Source organism: Chenopodium album, chromosome 4 (assembly GCF_948465745.1).
Source record: "Chenopodium album chromosome 4, dcCheAlbu1.1, whole genome shotgun sequence".
Classification (NCBI taxonomy): domain Eukaryota; kingdom Viridiplantae; phylum Streptophyta; class Magnoliopsida; order Caryophyllales; family Amaranthaceae; genus Chenopodium; species Chenopodium album.
This window is the reverse complement of record NC_137837.1, coordinates 30,887,667-30,910,879: the sequence shown is the minus strand read 5'-3', so window position 1 is coordinate 30,910,879 and position 23,213 is coordinate 30,887,667.

The following is a 23,213-nucleotide window of genomic DNA, read 5'->3' as shown; positions in this document are numbered from 1 at the left end:
TGAAGCGTGCTTCGCCCGACCAAAAGGGCTCTTACTTGAAAGCTTTAGATCCGAAAATACCGAGCCTCCAACGGTATCCACCCACAAAGCACGAACACCGACGTTTTAGGTCGGCTACCTTGGAGTTAGCAAGGTCCGACCAAAACCCAAGTGTTAATGGAGTTTAAGAGTTTTTGCCAAAATGCAGTGCTCTTTTTAACTCCCACTCAAGCACTTTTCTCCAAAACCCAACTTGGGTATTTATAGAGAAAAGTGGGAGTGAGAATTTCAATCCCATCAATGTGGGATCATGAAATTCCACAATTTAATTTAAAGCTAAAATAAATTAAATAGACAAGCCAGTAATAAATCAACATGTGTCCTTGTTGTATGTAAAGAGAAGTGAGGATCACTTGGAGAGGAGGGGACCATAATTTCTCCACACTCCTTCCTCTCCTTGTGCCACTTGTCCTCACACAAACACACTCCCTTCACACGCTTCCTCAAAGACTCGGCCCTAGCACTCGGCCCAGCCTAGCCCCGCACACGCGGGTTGCTAACTGCAGCCTTCTCAGCCAAGAACGCTCACGCACATATGTGCGGGCTGCTGTAGCCGATTGGCGCTGCTACCAAGCCACGCACATGTGCGGACTGCTAGCAGTAGCGCGCGCCAGCAAGCCACGCAATGCTTGCGGGCTGCTGGCCGTAGCTTGCTAGCAAGCCTCACACATGGTGCGGGCTGCTAGCTTGCCTAATCCCCTAGCACTCGAGATTCCAATGCTAGTGGTATTTTAGTTATTGTTGATTTATTACTAATTTTGTCGTCTCGTCTTTTACTATTTTTGACTCGACTTCCGACGCTCGGTTTCGACGTCTAAATATTTAACACTCAGGCGACGAATTAATTTCTTCCGAATTAATTCATCGAGTCAGTTCGTATATTTGCTTGGGTGTGACCCGAAGGGTTCAGTCAAGATTAAGCTGTAATATTAATTATACATTAATATTACTGTTCTGAAGCGGCCTCCACCCAGGCAATTACTTACTATTAATTTAATTAATTTAAATTAACCTTGAGTTTTTGACAAAATAAGAGGGAGTTGGAAAAATGAACATAAGTTCAATAAAGATTCCAACTTTAATACTTGTGAATCCTTGAAAAATTATATCTTCCAATATGAAGATAAACAATTTTTCTATCACAAAGTTTCCAACTTTATGATTCCAATCAACTAAAAAATGATTAGATCAATAAAGTTTAATAAAAATTCATGGAATTTAGTAACATAAAGTTTCAATCACTTAACATAATTAAAGATTGAATCTTTAATACTTGGAAGCCTCAAAGAACAACAATTTCACACTTAATGCAATTAGTTTGCAATTATGTGAAAAATAAAACGAAGCATTCAAGCACAAATTACTACCAAGTAATCATGCCTAAAGATGTTTAAAGAATGCATATAAAATATGTATTGAACCAATTACATAACCACTATAAATATGCAATTAATTTTCAAGGTTTGAAAGACTTAAATTTTTTCGTAAAAATCAAAAAACCCTCGAAAATAACATTTTTGGTCGTTTTTTTGGCTAAAAACCGATCCTTGAAGGATAAAACCATTTCCAGAACACATTTTCCACCCAAAATTCATCATTTTTGGGTCAAAATATGGGTTCGGGGCTAAAGGTAGCTTAAATACGAGGTTAAAATAGATAATACGAGCTACTAATCTAATAAGCAACTTAAACCAGAAAAATTAAGCCATAAAAATGAATCCAAGCATGTCTGCAATGACGATTCTGAGCTCATTCAAGCTGTCATATCAAGCAAAGATTTTGATCCCTTTGAATTAATTGTCCCAGCTGATGATGTTTCAAAGGAATGGCGCAAGACGATGAAGATCACTACGCCAAGTGGAGAGAAGTTGGAAGTGACTGCTGGCAAAGGTCCTATATTTGATGAATTTGAATCGTCTGGGTCCGAGTCCGAGTTTGAGTCTGTAGACAAACAACGCGCTCCTGAAGATACCAAGCAAAGCATGCGGTACCAACAAAAACAGTATGGTACGCCGAAATCTACAAGGCCTCGGGAAGATCAGTCATCCCAACCCAAGTCCGATACTAGATCTCAACAGCAACTTGAAAACCATAAAATGTTGTAATGAACGCCGAAAATAACATCAAGGTAGAGAATAACATGCTGCAAAATCAATTCTTACACCAACGGAAGAGGTACCTCAGCGCATTAGCCCGCGTAGCGTAGAGACGAACTCCACATGTGACTTGCCTCGGTCACACCGCTTGGATTCGACAGGGAAATAATGGACCGCTCCACAACATCGTCAAGGAGCCAATCCCAGAAAGTACTCATAGAACCACAGCTGCAATGAAAACTAATCCTTAAGCACATGAGTTAAACTGGTAAAAACAAAACAAGAAGAAGAAAGATTGTCACCTCTACGACTCTCCATAAACCGTAGACAGCGACAGGGGCCTTGTCATTCAGCTACCTGCAGCCATGACGTAGAGACGATAATAGATTAGCATACCCAAGGCTAGCCCAACTATAAGATCCGATCTCGCAGATCCTGACAAGATAAGGAAGGTAGCAAACGAGCGCACGTGAACTCCTATCAAGAGAAAGAGTCCCGAAAATGAAAATCAAGATAAAGATCCGCACTCGCTGCTGATATGTTGAACGACCGGACCTAACAAATCTGTTACCTCAGCCGCCCCTCAAGTGAGGTCAGGAATCTGTCGCACGGCCCGCTCGGTGAAGCGTAAGCCGCTGATCATGCTAAAATCCAGGGGGGGTCACTGCCATCTCCCCCCCAGCAAAGTGAAAAGTGTTGGTAGTATCCTAAAAATACTCCAACAACGCGCGAAACAACTATTGAGCCACAACCACGGGGGCCGCGGAATCCTACGACCGCTGAATAGAAATCTCCTAAACCAGCAGACTCCCACAAGGCGTTCGTAACAGGATCCCTCGTGATAATCCCATATAGCCGGGAAATAAAATCTCCAGCTCTAGATCCATGATGGCGAAGCGTGCCATCGACTATGCCGGCAAGTGGACGGTGAGAAATGTGGTTCATACAATAGAGAACCAGCTCATCTGGTGTCCATGGAGGTGGAATCCACCTACCCCTACTCAAAGAAGGGCGAGGCTCGGTCTCTATGGCATCGTCGTCCATTCCCTCAGGAACTGTGGGTGTGTACTCTCAAAAAGCCTGACGCCGGCCACGAGTAGAAAGATCGTGATCCCGTTGTCTAGGCATGCTATTACAAAAATAAAAATCTAAATACTTAGCATAATTTCCTAAGTTATTTAGTTTTTTATTCAAAAGCGGCTTAACAACTACCTCAAGTTGCATTTTCTATTATATGCAAAAATTTCACCTCAAGGCTAAAAATTAGCAAAATAATAGAATTATTTCCAGTATTTAGTTTCTCCATGACGAACTAATACTACATTTCTCCTAATTGCATGATACTATGTTCTCCATGACAATATAGTACATACACAAAACAAAGCATGTTTCAAAATTGCACAAGAACAATAGATCGACACATCATGACATATTTTACAAGATATACAACCAATATATCACCATTTCAAGTGCAAAAAATAACATGAAAAACAAGAACATCATTTCAAACAAGTAGTACCAAAAATGGTGATTTGCTCAATTCTTCACCAAATCACACAAACTTGGTCTCAAATTGCTCACAAAAACACATACATTCATATACAAATCAATTCATAGCAAGAATTTTGACATAGAAGCTCAAAAATAAAAAACCCCCAATTTGATTTTCAAGCAAAGATGTCATGACAATATTTGACACAAAAGGCAAGAGAAATTTACATGGATTCTTGTAAGAAATCAAAAATGAGGAAAATAGCAAAAAATTGGAGCGGATTTGGTGGAGAATTGAGCTCCAAAAGCCCCAAAAAACGCTGAATCTATGCAACGCAACCACCAAAGCCACCGCGGCACGGCGGCTGAAGATTGTTTCACGGTAAAACTACCCGTGTCACGGTGACACTCCAACAGCAGTGGCGACACTCTGACAACAGCTGCAAGAACCCACACAGCAGCAGCGAACAACAACGGCGAGTTTGAAAGGAAAAAAGCGGAGCACAAACGCCGAGGAAAGATCCTACGCGCTGCGACACGTTGGAGTGATTCGCGCACCGGTGCTAATTACCGTGACACAATGATAAGAGAAATAAAAAAATGAAAAAGGAGAAGATAGAACAGAAGAAGATCGAGATTTCAAAAAAATTTTGTGAATAGTTGGGACATGCATCATCTAGATTTCTTAAAAGGCAAAGAAGAATTCTTATCTAATAAAAAAAAGTAGAACCATGATATTTTTGGTAATATTTCTAATCGGAAAAGGAGATTGATTGCTAGAATTGATGGTATCCAAATTGTTCTTTTTAAAAGTTATTCCCATTTCCTTATTTCTTTAGAAAAAGGTTTGCCTTTTGATCTCAATCATATTTATAAAAATGAAAGAATTATATGGACTCAAAAATCTGGTTTGGATTGGAGAAAGAATGCATATTGTAATACTAAATATTTTCACTTGATTGTTAATATAAAAAAGACTAAGAGTAAAGTTTTAACTTTACAAGATGAAAATGGTTCTTGGATTACTAACTTGCTATTCTTAAACAAATGGCTAGAGAATATTATTTAAATGTTTTTAAAAGTGTTCCCATAGATGACAACCTTTTAAATTCTTATAGTTTTCCTAAACTCATAGATAATTCTATTTTATCAGATTTTGATCTCCCTCCTTCTATGAATGATATTAAACAGGTTCTTTTCAATATGGATCCAATTAAATCTCCTAGTCCAGATGGCATACAAACTACATTTTTCCAAAGAAATTGGAACAATCTTTCTTCTTCCATTACAACCTTTGTTCGGGACAGTTGTCTAAAAGGCTCTATTCCTAATAACATAAATTATTTCTATATCTCTTTAATCCCTATATGTGATAATCCAATTACTCTGAAAGATTTCAGACCCATTGGTGTTTGTAATACTATTTACAAAATATTTACTAAATGCATCACAAATCGCTTAAATTGATTATGAATGACCTAATTAGCCCATTTCAATATAGGTTCATTCCTAATAGATCCATTGAAGAAAATATTATTATAATCAAAGAAGTTGCTCATCATTTCAACAAGGCCTCTACGAAAGCTAATTTAAGGGCTTTAAAAATTGATCTTTCGAAAGCTTTTGATAGTTTAGAATGGATTTTTGTAAAGAATACTCTCCTAAATATTAATATCCCTCCTAACATGGTTAATCTCATTCTTAGTTGCATTTATACTCCCTCCATTTTTCTTTTATGGAATGGAGAGATTACAAACTCTTTATCTCCCTCAAGAGGAATCCGTCAAGGATATCCTCTTTCACCTTATACCTTTGTTCTTTGCTTGGATCGACTTTTGATGGGTGTCATAAATGGCACCCATTTGATGATCATTTAAGTCGTTTTTTTCCTTCTTGTCATAGCTTTCTTTCTCAATAATTATTTAGTTATATTCTTTTTCTCTCTATTTTACCTTTCCTCTCTTGTTTTATGGCTTTTTGTGCATTTTGATGGTTTTTCTAGTCTTTTCTCCTTTATTTGTTCTATTTTTGTTATATTAGTTGATTTTCCTTTATTTCAGATTTTTTTAGGTTTAGTTTTTATTTTATTTTAGTTTTAATTTTATTTTATTTTCGTTTTCATTTTCATTTCATTTTCTTTCCTTTATTTTCTTTTCATTTTATGTAGTTTTCTTTCTTTTATTCTTTTCATTTTAATTTTATTTCTCTTCGTTTTGTTTGTTAATTTTGAGTTTATTTTACTTTATTTTATCCTTGGTTTCATTTGTGTTTTGTAGGTGGATATTCCAAGTTCAACACCTTGCGCTTGCAAAGCTGCGCTCTCAAGCCAGGTATTGTTGAACCCACAATCATGGTGTTTAAGAACTGTGTTGAGCCCATGATTAATCCACATGTGAGCATTCTCTTATCCTACACTAAAACACTAAACACTAAAAGGGGAGCGTAGTGGTAATGAAATCCCACATTGAAAGACTTCAAGAGTTACCACCACTATATAAGGCTAAGGGGCCACTCCCCTCATTGCCATATGGTTTTGAGGTGGAACCTCCTTGGTCTTGTAAAAGTGGTGGACTTGCACTCTCCCGTAACGGGTGCGGCCCAGACCTGTATTTAACAGACTTCCTACTTTAGTGTTCATCATGAGCATGCTGTGAGGCCGATGCTCGTGCCCACCAACCTCACCACTCACCTAACTCCCTTGCTTCCCCTTTTCCCCTATTCCACCACACAACAGCAAAGCAACAACTCCAATTACACGCCTCCTGACCACCAAAACTGCCACCATCACCATGCATCTACCTCCGCAAAGCAGCCACCGCAACTCTCCAATTGCGCCACCATACAACAAATTAATTTCAGTAATTAAGAGCAGCCCCTGCTTCACCGTTTACCAATTGCGATCACACGAACCCGAGATGCTACTCAATTCAACCCAACCAGCCATAATAAGTATTTCAGCTACTCCGCAACCAACCTCCCACCAATTTTCCGCTCCCCTGCTCCCGCAACAATCACCAAACCAAGCACCAATACCTCCCGCACCTCTAGTCAGCCACCAATTGCAGCTACCCCGGCTTTCCCGCGCTCCAGCTGCAGCAAACCCACAACCACCACGCATCACTAACAGCAATTTCCGGCAGCAGTCGCACTCACACCTCACGCAAGCAAGCCTAATTCGGACCTCACTCAACGGGGCCGCGCTCGCATTCATCGCGGTCGCGCGTTTATGGGTCTGATTTGTGTTGTGCGAAACATGGGATTAATTCCCATCCAATTAGTATATGATACTCCTGAAGTGCCTAATATTGTACTCCATGCCCAACCTAAATTAATGGGCTAAAACCCAACTAAAAGAAGCGCATGCAAAATTTTATTTTACAAAATAACAAATAAAGTAAATAAAATAACTTAAATGGTATATAAGAAAGATAGACTCAAAATGTCAAAATCAAACCATTTTATTTATCTCTCCACTCACTTTTCTTTTTTCTCTCTCAGTTTGAAATTACAGTTTCTCCAATTGAAATGGAGTGAAAAATCTTCAATTGCATGTCTCAAAATATTGAAGACAAAATTCCTACTCAAGCAAGCCCAAAACTAACATAAATTAATACTTGAAGTAAGTTTTTAAATAATTGTAAATTATTTTGCTAATTAGCTTTGAATTTGTGATAATTTTTGTATTTTTAAAAACTTAATATGCAATTAATACATGGAGATATGATGAAGTAGATGAAAATGAAAAAGGAGATAAACAAATTTCGCTTCTACATTTTGATTTTGGCTACTGTTATCTCAAGATAATATTACTGTTCTTTAGATCTTATGTTATTTTGTGTTTAATTTATGTTATTTTAGTCTTTTAAAGTAGTGGTGGGGAATGTTATTTTGTAATTTAAATGAAATTATTTTACTTAAAACCTAATGTTATTTTGCTTCTTAGGCTTCTGTTATTCAATTGCGTTCTTGTGTTATTTTGTTAAAACCATGTGTTATTTTACAGTCACCATATGTTATTTTGATAAATATAATTATGTTACTAAATTTTTCGTGCCTACAATTGTGTTACTTTGTATATAATCTTATGTTATTCTTTCAATATTTTTATGTTATTTTGTACATTTAGTTTTATTCTACTGCTTTTGTTTGATTGTCTTCTTCGCACTTATCTCCTTCTTTAATATGCCATCATTAATGGCATTCCAATATGCTTTTTGAGTTTCTCTCTCCTTTTTTTTTTCCCCATTCCCCATCTTAATTGACTGATTTAGGGTATTATAATCCTTAATTTTTATCAAATTTTCTCTCTTCTGTTCTCGTTTGGGGATATCTTTTTTTTTTTAACAATTGTGAAGTTTTAATCCCGGAGTACCGTGAGCATTGTACTCCGGGAGTACAATAGAAATTGCGATTCCCATCCTTGAAGAGCAATTTCGAGCCTCTGACTTGAATTGGGGATATTTCATTCTTTTAATTCCCTTTTATTTTCCGTTTCTTTTTCCTTTTCTTTTCTTTTCTTATTTTATTTTATTTTCATTTCTTTTCTTTTATTTTCCTTTTTCTTTTATTTTCTTTTCTTTTCCTTTTTCTTTTATTTTATTTTCTTTTTATTTTTTTTATTCTTGAAATTATAAATACCCATTTTTGGGTTAGAGAGAGAAACAATTAGAATTAGAATTCATTTTTCTTAGCTTAATTGAAAGCTTCTCTCTCTAGTTTTAGGGTTAGTTTTAGGAGAGATTTTAGAGAGAGAAAGTGAGGAATTTCAATGGTTATTTGAGAGGTTGAAGATTCAAGATGACAATTATATTAAAGATCTCCATTATCAATCAATGAGGATTTCTCACTCTCTCTCCTCTTTATTGCTTTGTTTGATTTCATATTTGTTTGGTTTGATTTTGATGTTTGATTGTTGATGAGTGTAATTGTTCTCTATATTTTGATGATTCTTGATTTCTTTAGTTATTTGTGACTAGATGATGATGTTTGAGTAGTTATTTGGCTAGGGATAGGGTGAAACTTGTATGATTGATTGATTGTGCTTAATTTGGGGATTGTGTTGATTAATTGTTGAGATTAAAGTGATTAATGAAAGTTTGCATGTGTGTAATTCGATTAGGCCTTGAGAATTATGCTAGATTGCATTGTTGTTTCTAATGATACGGACCATAGATTTAGGAATTGCAATTGTCGATTGAGGTTTGTAACACCCTGTATTTTCTAACCACCATTTTATGTGCATTTAAATCTATTAAACCTAATTTCTTATTTAAATCCAATTTTAAAAGTGAAATCTTTATTTAATTATTAAAATCATTCTTTTGGTTTAAGGGTCATTATAAACTTTTGACACCTTAATTATAATATATTGATAAAGAAATTGAAATTATTATTTAAAAATGTTTTATACTTGAGTTTTGATCATTTCAACTATATTTAACATGTCTTAATTGATATTAGCCTTAAAGGGTGATTCCTTAAGCTTAAGCATCAATTCAATAAGTGTTTCTAAATAATATGTAATTTCAATACTTAACTTATCGCAATTGAAACGGGTCATCATGGGTGATTCCTTGACTGAAGTGCCAATTTGATAGGTATAAAATGATTCTATGGTTTTAAAGACGTTTTACGTTCAATCGTATCAATATCGATGTATAAAGTGGTATTGAGTGATTCTGTCAACTTGATTGTCGAATTGATCTTGTTTAAAAACTATTCTTTAATTTATATTTATAAAACTCATTATAATGTCCTTTTATTAATTGGGTCATTATAAATGAATAATATTATTGGTTTCACATATCGCCTCTTTATATTGCTTTTCTGTAAAATATGAACTTTTTATATATTTTTATTTCGTGATTTAAATTATTGTTTCATTATTATTATTGTAATTACTATTTATATTATTATTGAGTTATCAATAATATAATCTATATTATTGTTTTTTTTTTAAACATACTTTCAAATCGCCTCTCGTTACATCCCTTTCCTAGTCTAGCTCAGGCCAACTAGACTTTGTTTATTAGTCGGGTTTCGCCTTAACACTTTCATGACTAAATAGATTGAGATAGGCTTGTTTATTAGATTCCTTATCCCATTCTTAAGCCTCAACTAATTATTCAATCAAGCCCAAAAGAAGAGCCTTGAACCGGTGTATTAAGAGGCTTGTTTGTGAGCTTCATTTGAACCCATTATAGGCTGATTTACACAGCAGCTTTGAGGGATTAATGGCTGATCATTTTACCCTAAGTAACCTCCTCTAATCAATGGTAATAACATCTAATTATGGATGCTCAACCCCTCCTCTTCTCCTTCCCTTTTTTCATAAAAAATAGCAGGCTTTCATAAGTTTTTCTTCACAGAAAAAAATAACACAGCACATCTCTTCCTCTCCCGTCTATTATTTCGTGGGTTTCAAAGGAAAAGAAAGGGGGAAATCAAAGCCTAATTTTCTGTTTTAACCTACCCCAATTCATTCTCAAATTCCTCCTCTTCAAAGTGTCAAAACGGAAGAACTTTGAGGGCTTTCAAGAGGGCTGCTTGAGTGGGTGTTTGAGCGTGTTGTTGATGATGTATGTGCTTGGTGTTGCTGTCCTTTTCTTCTTCTTTTGGTGGCCTATATATATCAAGGTAACTATCCTTTCTTCCCTTAGATTAGAAATGCTAGGTTTTTGGGTTGAATTGATAGGTAGAAATCATGTTAGGGTTATATTGATTTGTTGATTTTCGTTCTTGATCTGTATGTCAGAATTTCGTGTACAATTAAGGTGATTTTGGGTGTTTGGATCATGTTTTTCATGCTTGAATTATCTTACCATCAATCCCTAATAGGTGTATGATATTTGGTTATAATTATATTAGGTTTTGTGATGATTTTTGGGTACTTAAAATCTGATTATGTTATTTGATTATGTGCGTATAAGACTGTAATTTCTGCAGTGGTTATTGGTTGTGAATGAGCCATGAATTCAATGATTTTATTTTATATTATTGTAGAGGATTGTTTTACGATCGATTTGATATATTATGGGTAAGATTCGGAGGTGTTTAAGGCCTCCAAAGGACTAATTTTGTGAGACAAGTTGTGCTGCCAACGTGAATGAGGACGTGATATTAGATAGAGTTTATGAGCATGTAAATATCTTATTTTAGTGACCAATTGAATATATCTTCTAGATTATCATGTAAGGGTTATATAGTAGTTTGTATCTTAGTCAAAATATGTGTGTTTGAGGCAAAATTCTCACTTTTATATGCAAGTACTTTCGAATTAGTGTGCTGTAATGACAGCTTGTGTTTCACCTGTTCCTAGGCTTTGAGTTAATTATTTGTGTTGATTTTATTGCCTAAATTAATTTAGTATCATGTTAGGCTATCACCTAATTAATTTTGGCATGATTCTAAGCAAGTTTGATTTGTTTTAATGGCCTACAACTAAGTATAGGAACTGCTGCCATCCACAGTGAAAGGAGTGTGATTAGAGAGTTTTCAAGATGTGTTTTGCCAAATTTCTAAGCCTAAATGCATGATTAACATGACCTATTGTGTTTTTAGAGTGTGTACTAAAATGGGCTAAGCATAGTTTCTTGTTTAAGGTGGGTTTTTGGGTGATTTGGTATGATTGGTATTGTTGTATATTAGTGTAGGGGCTGCTGTAAATATGATTTTATTTGGGAATGTTCAATCTTGAATTTTAAGTCCAAAATGGTTTTATATGATACCTATTGAGTATATGTATGTTCCCTAATTTTTATTTCTCATTTGAAGTATGTTTGATTAAGTTTTTATGATGTTTTTTGGACACGTATCTTGCTGCCCTGTTTTGGTTATTTCATGAAATTGTAGTTTGAATTTTTTGTTTTATCAAATGAATTTACAGAATCTTTATTATAATTATTTTTATATTAGTTGAAATTATATTTTAAATAAATAATGTGTGAATCTTTGGTTATTGTAAATCCCTAAGGTAAAATATTTTAATGGGTGTTTGAATGTGTGTGGGTTGTAATTGTATTGTCGACGTTGTAATGCTTTAGAAAAAGGATAACGCTATCATTAGCATCACTTTGCCAAGAGTTGTGAATGCACTCATTACTACAAAAAAAGGCTAATAGACCCGTTTAAATTGACTTTAGAGACCCTTTACAACAGGTCTCTATCTCGAGGGTCTATTTGATAAAGAGACCCCCTCATTATGGGGGTATGTTTTAAAAAACAAACAGAACCGTTATTAGAGATAGGGGGTCTGTTAGATGTGGTGTATGAAAGACATATTGAACGGGAAAGAGACCCATTTATTGGAATATGGGGTCTCTTAGAGAGGATTCAAAAAGACCTGTTATATTAAATAACGGGTCTTTTTTATCCCCTTTTTTAAAAAACAAAATCTGTAATATTCATTTGAATTTAAAATTTTGAAAGTTTTGTTTTTAGAGCTCCATTAAAATTGTTGAAATTATAAAATTGAATTGCAAAAGTACGATTCAAGATTGAATGAAATAGCGTCTACATACGATTACACATATGATATTTACAAGAATATACAACCTTACATACTTGCTTCTACAAGTTATACAATACAATCACACTCCTTAAACGTACAACAAATATAGCATTCAAATATACCAAATATTTGCAATTGATAAACTTGCAAATTGCAATTCTTTTGTTACGGAAAACTAACTTAAGATAATTACATTTAATTATCTATATCTTTCTTCTCACAATAGAACTTTAATTTACCATCTTCATCCAATTCAATCACTGCAATAGTCAATAACGTAACAAAGCAAACATCTCGTCAAAAAAAAACATTTAAAATCATATCAAAATATACATAGTAAGAATAAACAAACACAAATATTAAAAATAAATCAAAATTGAAAATAATCCGACAATAATTCATACATATAGAAGATCAAAACTGAAAACAATAGATCTAAAAGTACGTCAACATTTAAATCAAAAAAAACTTTCAAAATTATAGAAGAAATCAAAACCAAAAAATTAAAAGTGATGAACAATATATAAAAACTGACCTGAATCTGTTGAATTCGGAAATGAGTTATCATTAAAATCCAAAATCCAAGCAAAAAGGAAATGAAAAAATTCATGTAAAAATAAACCCTATAACATACAAAGTATTATTACTCTTCAAATCTTGCAATTTAGATACTCAAATTGAGCCATTAAGAGACGTGAAGTTGCTTCCAACGACACTACACGGAAGGTGGTTATGGCTTCATAATTTTTGGTTGATTTAAAAAAAAAATCAAAGGAGGAAATAGATGATATCAAAGATTAAGAGATTCTTCGGAGGACTACTCTAGATTCTTGGCGGTTTTGGAGACGGGTTTTTACTCCAAGAATTCCCCTGTACTTCATCAACCACCACCACAACATCCTCCCTCGGCCGAGCTTCCACCTTCTGCTGCCGCATAAAATGCTGCTTCTCAGACTGAAACTTGTGATAAACAGAGCGATAATACTGCTCGAATTTCTCAAGAAATCGCTCCGCCAAAAAAAAAAAAAAGTTAAAGTGAATTATAAAGTGAGGAAGAGGAATCTGGGAGTACCACTGAGTGAAGGTGATGGAGATAACACTAGTAAGGAATTTATTTTTATAAATAAAGGAAAGTATGGGAGACATTGGAAAATATGGCTTTATATTTGTCTCTAGCTTTTCCCAAAGAGAGAAGTGGTCCCTCGTGCATGTAACATACCCGTTAGATAAACAACGGGTATGTTATTTCTCCAATTTCTTTTTTTTTTTACCGCCAAACATAGTGGGTCCTAATGCACATAAGAGACCTGTTATCATTGTTATTAGATCTCTTACATTAATTAGACCTGTTAGTTGTGAAATTGGGTCTGCATTTAGGGGTCTTTTTTTCTAATTTTTGTAGTAGTAACGTAATTGTTGAACTCCGATAATTAATTATATTCCCAAACTCAGACGATATCTTTGTGATTTATTAAGTTGAAGTGCATTTTGAAATGGAGTTTCAATTGAATTTAAGAAATATGATTTCCTTATGCTGTTTGAGTTGAGTGTAAGCCATGTTTGTCTTCTCTGCAGATTTCTGAGTGAAATATATTATATTATCTATTTGAAGTGATTTTTTAATTGTGTGTGGGGCCATAGTCGGGTGTGAGGCCGAGTTGCTTCCCGATGGTTAATGAACATGCTAACTACCTGGATTGCGAGTCTTAGGTAGCTCAACCTGGGTTAATTGTTGTCGTCCGGGGGTGTGTAAGACCTTATAGGCATCTACCCATAACCGAGAGTTTTCCAATCTTAGACACGGTCTCTGCAAGATGACCGGGGGTTTGTCCTGACAAACCTTAGGAAGTGGATTGTGAGGCCACTAGCGTTCCCTCCTTGCTAGTTCTACTATTTTGAAGATTTTGGGTTTGAAATAATTATACTATTAAATTATTACTGAATTGAAGTTTATATATTATGATTGGAATTAAGTGATTTAATATCGATATTCCTCTTTTATGTTTATTTTGAAATATTTCATTGTTTGTATGGTTTGATGGTTTTAAGTGATGTCATTTAAGTTTTTAAGTTGTTTGCGGTTGTGGTTTCTTTCTGTTAATTTAAGTCTAAAATCTTCTATTTCTGATTTGAGGGAGAACTGCTAGTTGCAACCCACTAATTGTAGAACGTTATTCATTTGTTTCACTTGTATGCCTTTTGTTGTTAGCTGATTGTTTAAGTACTTTGAATTTGGTTTGGTTTGATTTTTTTTTTTGCCGATAAGGGTTGTTCTGTCCTTGGCTTTTGAATGTAATTGATTGGTGTATGTTTAATTTTGTTTGTTATTTTCTTTTGCTCAATTAGTTTGCGCTTAGCTTAAACGACTTAATTTGGATGTGTGAATGAGTGAAATTTGACCTTCAGACCTAGGTGAAGCTTGACTTTTTTAATCGAAGTTAAGTAGCCACCCGTTCAGGCGTAATTCTGCTAACGCTTTCAGTTCCAAAAGGACGGGTTGTTACAACTTAATTAGTGATGCTCCTTGTTAGAGTCTCTCGTAGTTGGCACTAGTTTTACCTCTAGGAGATAGCTTCTTGACTCTTTTGATTGAGCTTGCCATTAGTCTTCACAAAAATTGACTTGCATGTATTTTCGAGTTGCTACAATTGTCCTGATTGCTTGTTGATCCCGTTCCTAGTGCTTTATATGTTTGGTTTTTTTGTTGGTTAGTTGTTAGTGTTCTCTCTTTATCTTTGTCTTCGAACTAGCTTAGGCGCATAATTGAGAGCGCTTGAACATTACCGTTCCTTTGGGTTCGACCCTTGACTTGCCTCTATACTTGTATATAGGTTTTTTAAGTGTTTATAAATTTAGTTTGATCGAGGGAGGATTAGTTTCAACGACCTAGTTCCACCCCTCGTCAAAATGGCGCCGTTGCCGGGGAACGGTGTCTATGTTTGAGTTTTTTTATTGCTAGAGTCTAGATCTTTGTATATACTTTTCTTTTATTTGATTTTTGTTTGTTTTGTGCAAAAAAATGGCATGTTTCTCATTTCCTCAATATGGCAATGAGCCTTTTTGTGAATATTTCAATAGACTTAAGGGATTTCTTGACTATCATTGTTGTAGTCTTTGGGAGGCTTGTGAGATTTGTTATTTTGGTTTAAATGAAAAAACTAGGAATAAAGTTGAATGCATGCATAATGGTAGATTTAGAACATTGTCAATTGATGAAGCTTGGGATTTTATGTTTGGTTTGCTTGGGATGGTCATAAAAGGGGTAATCATGTTTCTAATTTTGATGCGCAATGTGTTAATTCTCCTAATGCTAGCATGATTTCCCATGATGTATCACATGATCCCATTAGTGAACCTAGAACAAATGCTTCCAATTCTATTTCCTCTTTTGTTCATGATAATGAGGTGCATGCTCAAGTTGACAAATCTCATATGTTTGATTGTGCCCCCACCCCCCAATGTGATGTATATGCTCATGATTTCAATGTTGATTCTTCAAATCTTGGTTCTACTTCTTCTTCTCTTATTGAGCCTTAATCTTTTACACCTTTTGAATCTCTTATTGCTACTTTGGAAACTGAAATTAGGCATATTGAGCTTAGTGATGATCTTTCGATTCTTAATTCTTTGAGAAGTCAATCGGAGGTGATGAAAAAGAGTGTGGAGCATCTTGAGGAGGGAAGAAAGAGAGGTAAAGAGCTAGAAAGCCAATTGTCATCCTTAATGCTTATTCATGAAAAATCTCTATCCAATGTGTGTGTCCAGGGTGATGATGATAATTTGGAGCAACCAAGAGAGTATGAGGATCCCATTGGTGAGCATATGAGTGATGGTGAAGGAGTTGAGAATGAAGAGAGAGTTGAATTTGAAAATCCTAACCCTCTTTCCCCTCTTAATGAGCCTCAAGTGTATGTTTGTGAGCCTTCAATCTATGAATACATAGACTCTTTTGAGGTAATGTCCCATTTGTTTTGTGAGATTCATATGAATATTTATAGATTCTTGGATGAGTTATATGAGAAAGCTTATTGGGATTTAGATGATTTTGTGATGTCTCTACCTCTACTCATCACAGTTTTGAGGACTTAGGTTTTGAGATAGTTGAAGGAAAGGTTGTTTATTGTGGTGCAAAGGAGAATGAGGTTGATTCCCTTGGAGTTTTTGGGCTTGAGGGAGATGTAGATTGTGAGAGATCTTCATTTAAGGACTCTATGATTGATTTTTATGCTCTTATTGGAGATGTGAGACCTTGCGTTGAGGGAGTTGCTACCCCTTTGCCTAATACTCATACCCCTTTGTCTCGAAGGTTTGACCACATCCCTTCTTGCCCTATTTTTATCCGTTCCTATCTCAAAGAGCCTATTAGGGACCCCCTTATTTATGATGATCATAATGTCCCTCATTCGTCTATTATTGAGGAAAAGGGTGATATTGCCACCCAAAAATATTTTAGTGAGGAGGATTTGTCTTTTTCTTTTTCTTTTTCTTTTCATTCTTTTATTCCCCCTTCTTCTTATTTTCTTGTTTTTCCTTTTGATCCCTATTCTTCTCTCTTTTGGCATCTACCTTCTCACTTGCGTGCAATAATCTTGTCGCATGTTCTTATCCCGTCATTTGCCTACCGTTTATCTTATGAAATGATTAGTAGTGCATTTGAAAAGCTCTTGCGTGCATTGAATTATTATTTTCTAGAGCGGTCAAGCTTGGACCTTAAGCAAGCCTTTCTCGAGAAGTAACCCGTGTTTAATTGCTTTCATTTTCTTTTCTTTTTAGAATAGATTTTCTCTCATGGAAATGTTTGTGTGCCTTTGGCTAGGTACATGACTTGATATACTTTGGTGCTTTGATTTGGATCAAGAATCAAGGAAGTTTGACTTCTATTTTTGCTAGCATATGGAAGGCAAGGTTCAATTCTTGAGGAAATTTGCTTTGAAAGGTTTAATTGGGTCATTTGCGGATATTTACACCCACCTAATATTCGATAATATCCTTCCTTTCTCTTTCTCAAGTGGATGATGACTTGTTGGATATATGTTGGTTTGTTAGGTTGATCTTCTTGTTTATCCCTATCATTGTTTCTATGATTTATGTTTGAGAATATTGTCTCATTCAAGCTAAGGGGAGGGTATTCTATCATAATTAATGGGATTTTGATTTATGTATGCTATGCACCTTTGTATATGCTATTCCATGTTCTATATCTTGAAAAAATCCAAAAAAAAAAAAGATTTTTGTTTCTAACAAGGCAAATTTGCAATGTATCTTTGTTTTGTTCTTGCTTTAGACATAATACTTTTGGACTTGTATAGTTGAATGCTTTTCTTCTTAAATGGTAACGGTGTGCACTGTTTGAGAGTATGTTTGGTTGATTCTTGGATAGAGTATGCTATGTTAGTCGCTTAGAACTTTTGGGACCTTGAAGCCGGATTTTATTGTTTTTGAAAATTTGCAATTGCTCCCTTTTGGTGAATTTGAAGCTAATAGTGAGTTTTTTCTACAAACTTGTGAGGTTTCATAATTTTCAAGACTTCTACAATTACTTGCATGAGCAGCATGGATCCTTGACTATTGCGGACCTAATCTAGAATCTTGACTCATAATTCTCAAACACGAGACCGAACCATCAAGGGAGGACAAAGACATCTTTACGGGGTGGTAATTTTTCTTTTTCTAGGATAATATTATTTATTTTTAGTTCATTGGGTTTACATTTGCCTTCTTGCTAACCATTTGAGCCTTTTCCCTTCTTTTCAAGCCACATCTTTAGAATTTTTAGCCTTTTGTTTCATTTTTTTTCCATTTCTGGTTTTTGTGAAGCAAATGGTCATGCTATTGGAGATTGTGGTATATAAGTATGGATATTTGTTACTTTTGTAAGCAAGGTCGTGTTGTGTATATATTGTGAATAATGGCAAGTGAATAAATGGAAAAAAAGCGTCAAAAGTTAAAAAGGCAAGGTCATAATGAATGCAAAATTGAAAAAGCCGTCCAAAAGTTAAAAGAGGCGAGGACAATTGCTTTGAATATATGCATAAATAGAAAAAAAAAAGGTGAAAAATGAGAAAATTCAAAAATATTTTGATGTGATTCTTGTCTCCCTTTCAAGCATTGAGGACAATGCTTCCTTTAAGCTTGGGGGAGAAGGGTTTACGCTTTTTGTATATATGTTTGTGAGTATAGCTTTGAATAAGCTTGAGGGTGTTAGTTTGTTTTTGTTTGGTGACTACTTGATTATGATTTTAAGAAAGGGCCCGTTCTTTGCTTCATTATTAGGGATACCGCCAAATATTTAAATTTTAGCCTACCCGGCCTCAAACGTTTGCCTTTACGTTACAACCATTGGGAAAGACCTTTTGACCTAGAGGTTGAATCACATTTCAGGGGAGGGCATTATGATTTAAAGCCTAAGGAAAGGGGATGCAAAGTCAATATGTCGAGAAACCTCAAATCTATTAGTTTTTCCGGTTCCTTTGAGGAACTATAGAGACGCTCACTAAAAAGTTGATTTGAAAATAATTGGGAGAATGTGCTAAAATATTTTGAGATGAAAGTGAACTGCGTTTCTTTATTTCTCTATGCTTTACATATCCTATGTTTTAATCAACCTTAGATATCTTAGAATGCGCACTCCCTTACTTGTTCAGAAAGATTTGCATTCATTTATGCTTGTACATTTGGAAAAGTCCTTTCATTCACATTTGTTTGCTTTTCTTGTATTTTGGTTTCTTTTTTCGTGCTTTGCCTTGTTTGTATTATTACGAGAGTTATAGGTTAGTCTCTTAGGAAACCTTTACGAGAGCATCACTCATCTTCTAGGGCGATCTAGGGGTTTAAATGGCTTGTCTTTAATAGCTAAAATTGACCGTGATTCCTACGAAAGTGAGTTAGTGTATATTCTAGTCTCTTCTTTTCTTTTTGTTTGTTTGAATAAGCTAATCATTTCTCCCTTGGTTTTGTTTTGCTCGAGGACAAGCAAAAGGTAAGCCTGGGGGTATTTGATGGGTGTCATAAATGGCACCCATTTGATGAGCATTTAAGTCGTTTTTACCTTCTTTTTATAGCTTTCTTTTCAATAAATGTTTAGTTTTACGCTTTTTCTCTCTATTTTACCTTTCCTCTCTTGTTTTATGGCTTTTGTGCATTTTGATGGTTTTTCTTGTCTTTTCTCCTTTATTTGTTCTATTTTCGTTATTTTAGTTGTTTTTCCTTTATTTAAGATTTTTTAGATTTATTTTTCGTTTTATTTTAGTTTTCATTTTATTTTATTTTCGTTTTCATTTTCTTTTCTTTATTTTCTTTTCATTTTATATAGTATTCTTTCTTTTATTCTTTTTCATTTTCATTTTATTTCTCTTAGTTTTGTTTGTTAATTTTGAATATATTTTACTTTATTTTATCCTTGGTTTCATTTGTGTTTTGTAGGTGGATATTCCAAATTCAACTCCTTGCGCTTGCAAAGCCGCGCTCTCAAGCCGGGTAGTGTTGAACCCACAATCTTGGTGTTTAGGGACTGCCTAATTTAATATTCATCATGAGCATGCTGTGAGGACGATGCTCGTGCCCACCAACCTCACCACTCACCTAACTCCCTTCCTTCCCCTGTTCCCTTATTCCACCACACAACAGCAAAGCAACAACTCTAATTACACGCCTCCTGACCACCAAAACTGCCACCATCACCATGCATCTACCTCCGCAAAGCAGCCACCGCAACTCTCCAATTCTGCCACCAATTGCGCCACCATACAACAAATTAATTTCAGCAATTCAAAGCAGCCCTTGCTTCACCGTTTACTAATTGCGACCACGCAAACCCGAACTGCTGCTCAATTCACACCAACCAGCCACAACAGTTATTTCATCTCCTCCGCACCCAACCTGCCATAAATTTCACTCCACCACTGACGCACCTCCAACTGCCGCAACCACCAGTTCATCTCCCCTACTTCCGCAACAATCACCAAACCAAGCACCAATACCTCCCGCACCTCCAGTCAGCCACCAATCGCAGCTTCCCCTGCTTTCCCCTGCTCCAGACGCAACAAACCCGCAATCACCACGCATCACCAACAACTATTTTCGGCAGCAGCTGTACTCACAACTTACGCAAGCAAGCCCAATTCGGACCTCACTCAACGCGGCTGCGCTCGCATTCATCGCGACCGCGCGTTTATGGATCTGATTTGTGCTGTGCGAAACATGGGATTAATTCCCATCCTTGAAGAGCAATTTCGAGCCTCTGACTTGAATTGAGGATATTTCATTCCTTTAATTCCCTTTTATTTTCTATTTCTTTTTCCTTTTCTTTTCTTTTCTTATTTTATTTTATTTTATTTTATTTTCATTTCTTTTCTTTTCCTTTTTCTTTTATTTTCTTTTCTTGTTATTTTATTTTATAAATACTCATTTTTGGGTTAGAGAGAGAAACAAGTAGAATTAGAAGTAGAATTAGAATTTATTTTTCTTAGCTTAATTGAGAGCTTCTCTCTCTAGTGTTAGGGTTAGTTTTAGGAGTAGATTTTAGAGAGAGAAGGTGAGGAATTTCAATGGTTATTTAAGAGGTTGAAGATTTAAGATGACAATTGTATTGAACATCTCCATTATCAATCAATGAGGATTTCTCACTCTGTGTCCTCATTATTGCATTGTTTGATTTCATATTTGTTTGGTTTAATTTTGATGTTTGATTGTTGATGAGTGTAATTGTTCTCTATATTTTGATGATTCTTGATTTCTTTAGTTGTTTGTGACTAGATGATGATGTTTGAGTAGTTGTTTGGCTATGGATAGTAATTAATGGAAGTTTGCATGTGTGTAATTCGATTAGGCCTTGAGAATTATGCTAGATTGGATTGTAGTTTCTAATGATACGGACCATTTATTTAGGAATTGCAATTGTCGATTGAGCTTGATTAGTGATGCTCCTAGTTAGAGTATCTCGTAGTTGGCGCTAGTTTGACCTCTTGGAGATAGCTTGTTGACTCTTTTGATTGAGCTTGCCATTAGTCTTCACAAGCATTGACTTGCATGTATTTTCTAGTTGCTACATTTGTCATGATTGCTTGTTGATCCCGTTCCTAGTGCTTTATTTGTTTGGTTTCTTTATTTGTTAGTTGTTAGTGTTCTCTCTTTATCTTTGTCTTTGACCTAGCTTAGGCGCATAATTGAGAGTGCTTGAACATTACCGTTCCTTTGGGTTCAACCCTTGACTTTCCTCTATACTTGTATAGTTTGTTAAGTGTTTATAAATTTAGTTTGATCGATGGAGGATTAGATTCAACGACCTAGTTCCACCCCTCGTTAAATTTCTTGTATGATCCAAGAAAAAGTTAATAATGGAAATTGGAAACCCTTGAAAATTGCTAAAAATATAAGTATTTCCCATTTATTCTATGCTGATGTTGTTGTTGTTTTTTTTTTTTAAGGCTACTATCTCGAATATTAATATTATGATGCAAGTCCATGATCATTTCAAATGCATCTCGGGTTTATCCATTAATATTTAGAAATCTTCTGCTATTTTCCCTAGGAAAATGAATTATATTGTTAAGAAGTCCATATGTGACATTTGTTATATTACCAATACATCCAATTTTGGAAAGTATCTCAATATTATTATGAGTCATAAACGTCTAAGTCATTTAGATTATTTCCCTCTCCTTAATAAAACTTGTGCTAAAATTAAGGGTTAGCAAGCTATTCTTTTAAACATGGCAGGAAGATGCACTCTCATTAAATCTGTTTTAAATTCTTACCCTGTTTATGCAATGCAATCTAATATTCTTCTTGTTAGTGTCCTTAGGGAACTTTAAAAGAATTGTAAACAATTTTTATAGAATCGTGTTAACAGATCTAGATATATCCCAAGAACTAATTGGAATGTGGTTTGTGATCCTATGGCCAAGGGTGGTCTATGTATAAAAGACCTTAAAAGATGGAATTTATCTTTTATGGCCAAACTCCGGTGGAAGATTTTAACTCAACATTCTAAATTATGGGTCTTGATTATAACCAACAAGTATCTTAAATATAGCAACTTCAAAGACTACAATTTAAAATCTTCATATTCGATTAAATGGAAAGACATCCTTGCTGGTAGGTGCAGACACCCATTTGTGTTTTCCAAAAACCAAACCATGTGATGAATACCTTTCGCGTCGAATCATAATCGAATGAAGTGAAAGTGTGAAAAGTCTAGTGTTGCGGTTAGTTTTTTTATAAAAAATCTTTCCTTCTATTTTCGAAAACCTGCTCTAATTTATGAAAATAGCTAGTCCAGTTCAGTTTGGTCCGTGACAAGGGTCTAATAATGGTGTAGTTGGATGGGGCTCGAAAAAGAGCTTTCTAGCGATATATTATAAGCCCAATTCCGAGGAAGTTATGGGCAAAATACTAAACTGAGCCCGGTTTGGTTCTTATCTACGGCCCAATGATCTAGAGGAGGGCCTATTATTAATTATCATTCCTAAAGCTATTAGGATTGATTATAGCCTTCTAGAATTTTCTAGAAGGTTCTCTTAAATCCTAAAGGGATTAGGAATGATAATTAATTTTTATGAGTTTTACTTGGAACAAAATCAGTGTTTTGTATGAAAATACGATTTTAGCCTTCGTACGGATTTTACGACTCAAATTTATCGAGAAGTGGATTAATTATGGAAAACGCGTTGAAAATCACAGCATTGCCAGACGACAGGTTCGTCGCCAGGCACTGTAGTGCAGCGCCTGGCGACAAGCTCTATCGTTGGCGACAGGATGTAGTTTTATTCTTTTTCGAACTCTAACTTTATTCTATCAATTCCGGACTATTTTCTTATAAATAGTCCTTTTACGTCCGTTTTCAATAACCAGAAGTCTCTAATTCTTCTCTCTCTTTAATTTAAAGCTTATTCAATCGCCAGACGACAGGTTCGTCGCCTGGCACTGTAGTGCAGCGCCTGGCGACAAGCTCTATCGTTGGCGACAAGCTCTAGCGTTTCTAAACTAGCCTTTTACAAAACCTAATTCCGCATATAGTAGATCTAGAGACACCTAGCCATGTTTGAAGTTGCGTTCGCCCTAGACGTGAAAGGTTGATA